Consider the following 3,004-nt stretch of genomic DNA (forward strand, 5'->3'; position numbering starts at 1 on the left):
CTCCTAAAAAGAAAAGTAAGCGACTAACTCACTCATGCAGTGATTTGCCGCCACCTACTGGCGATTTTAGGTTTATATTTAAAGTATATTTCCCTCTCTTCTCTCTCCATTTCAGATATCAGCATTCAACATTTTGTTTTTAAACATCAAAACATTATTTATGCATTTGTAACTGCAGGTTTACTGCATTCATGTCCTGCATTGAACAGTCTGTGAATGAATCTAAACGCCACTTCAGACGCAGATTCTGTTGCTCTGCACTGCAAACACTACTTTTGTTGATACTGATTTAATTTGATTGGTAACTATACCTAATACCTTAATAGTGTATTAGCCGGAAGCCCGTTTCAGCCACTGAATAAAAATATAAAAAAAAGGTAATTGCGACTTTTTAATCTCACAATTCTGACTTTTTTTCCTCAGAATTGCATATGATATAAACTCGCAATAGCAAGACAAAGTCGCAATTCTCGTAAAAAAAAAACTGTGAGGAAAGAATAAATGTCACATTTGTTTAGAGCATTTTCTACACATATATCCACCTTATTTTTCAAAGCAGAAGTAAGCCGTTTTCTGTGAATGTGCGAGACTTCCGGTTCATTAGCCGCTGTGGGGAAATAACCAGAAGAATAACATCATGCAGTAAACGGTAAAACTGTTTGCACTACAAACCAGTGTCTTCATAATTAAGACATTAAAATAATACGGTGAGATGCACCAAATTGCGAGCTGTTTAGTACAGATAAAAACAGCTGGAAGCGGATGAGACCGGAAGCCAAACACATTAAATTTACAAAAGGCCGCGCCAGTTCTTACGAGAAAAATAAGGTGGATAAATAGCGACAAGTCAAGCTGCAATACCAAACAGAACCACACGGAGACGCCAATATATAGATATATACAGATCCATTCAGAATTATTAAACAAGGCAAAGCACAAGTTAAAAAAAGCAAAGCAAAACACTAAGGTTCAACCAACTTGAGAACTACATTCAGTCACAAAGAGTTGATTATTACACAGAATCTGTGCCGATATCACGGACCATAACTATATCTGCATCATTTGGTTATTGAGTGTAGTATGCAGCCTATAAATGTTGTCTTGCACATCCAGTCTGTTTTACTTCATTAGTAACATTTGTATTATATTGGACGTGTTGAATTTTATCTTTAGCTCCTTGCATTCTTTCTTATGTAGAAAACATGTTAAGTAAAAATATGCAATATAGCGCATGTATTTAGCAAAATGCTCCTCTTTATAGTTATTTTTAGCTGATTAATGAGCTTATGCATGCTGAATGGTTATTCTGAGGTAGCTAAATATACTGTTTACAAGTGTTTTCCGCAGTTTGAAACACTGAGTGAGCGATTACATGACATTTCAGTAAGCTGTACTGTATCTTATAAAATAGCTTTTGATGTGCATTCATGTTTATTTCATACTGTAGTAGAAAGAGAGAGATCTGACGGATTGAACTGAGGCGCTACAGCGATCGCTCACGCTACATTATTAAAGAGCGCCAAAACCGGTATGTATTATTTGAATATCGTTACGAATTTAACAGGATTTTAAAGCTGATACTTTGTTAAAATGTAACAGAGCACAAAGCTTATTGCGATTATTATACTAAAACTTCGATGCGCATCGTCTTAGTTTATTACGTCAACATCACAAAAGATGTGATCGCAAAACAATCAGGAAAAAATATCATAACATGTCAATTTATATAGTCGCCAGTTGTGATCTCAGCAAAAACTTCACTCGCAAATTCATATATTTGGTCGCAAATGTGTCGTCTGGAGACCTGCATACTGAAATGTGCTCAGAGAGCACAGACACACGGACTGTTTATTCGCACACTAATAATAACACACTTGCATGTCTAATAATGTACGACTCCTGTATGTCACTGTAATCGTCTTTACCTCCAGGGCTCCAGACTGCGACCATTTTTTCTGCCTATGCGACTAGATTTTAGTGGCGCAAACACCGCGTTGTTCAACTCATAATCACTGCCATTTCTGTTGCATATGAGAAACATAAAACGCCTGCCATTATTTTAGGGGGGCGGCCCGCCCCCCCAACGGCACCCCCGCTCCCCTTGAAGGTCAAGTTAATTTTATTTAATTATATTTTCTCTATAGCACCCGATCACAACAGTAGTCATTTAAAGTTACCTTTCCGATAGAACGGGTCTATACCTTGTTCTTTTATTAAGCAAACTAAATAGCCTTATGTTATTTATCTTATTTACACGACGGCATGTCATTTCGGTCTTTACGTTATGGTCGCGCTCTCTGTATCACGCACAGCGGAGTTCCGCCCGATGCGCGCGCACACACACACACGTGCGCGCACTCCCACTCCCACTACTATTTGTAAATATTAAGCCGCAAAACGACTATTTAAATATGATTTCTGCGTGTCTCTGTGTTAATGAATGGCGCAGACGCGCGGTTTTGTTTACTACACAGAAAGGTATTCACGGCAACCCGTCAAAATAAAAGTTCGGTTTAACTTGAAGGCATTGCGGCAGAAATATATTACTATTGTTCAATAGAATGTACGTAATAGGCTGCTACTTCTACTACTAAAATGATTAAAACCTTATTTTTAAGGAATAATCATACAATATTTATTCAATGTTTTAATTGTAATATTAAATTACCTTTATTTTCCCAAAAAAAAAAAACTTGTTTAATTTTCATTACTTAAAAGATAGATTAAATGAATGTTTATGCCTTAGAAATGTAAATACACAACACAAAATTTCTGAGCAAAAAATCATAAGGCTATTGTAAGAATAAATGAAACTTGTTTTTATGCTTTCAAACAATTAGACATGCTAAAACAGAATTTGGTAACAATAAAACATAAGATTGGGAATTTTTGTTACATTTTTAATACATTGATGTTAAATTGTTTAAGTTTCATGATTTTAATTAATTAGACATGCTTTTTTATGAATAAAATTTAATTTAACCATTAAAAAGGAGTCCAAAAA

The 3,004-nt window shown here is 35.4% G+C and overlaps 1 protein-coding gene across 1 annotated transcript in view; it reads right to left on the reverse strand.

Annotated features, from left to right (window-relative positions):
• Positions 1-3,004, reverse strand: part of LOC107717466 (F-box-like/WD repeat-containing protein TBL1XR1-B) — a 26,784-nt gene that overhangs the window by 13,266 nt on the left and 10,514 nt on the right. The window lies entirely within an intron of this gene.

This window comes from Sinocyclocheilus rhinocerous, unplaced genomic scaffold (assembly GCF_001515625.1).
Source record: "Sinocyclocheilus rhinocerous isolate Xijiao unplaced genomic scaffold, SAMN03320098_v1.1 scaffold3560, whole genome shotgun sequence".
Taxonomy (NCBI): Eukaryota; Metazoa; Chordata; class Actinopteri; order Cypriniformes; family Cyprinidae; genus Sinocyclocheilus; species Sinocyclocheilus rhinocerous.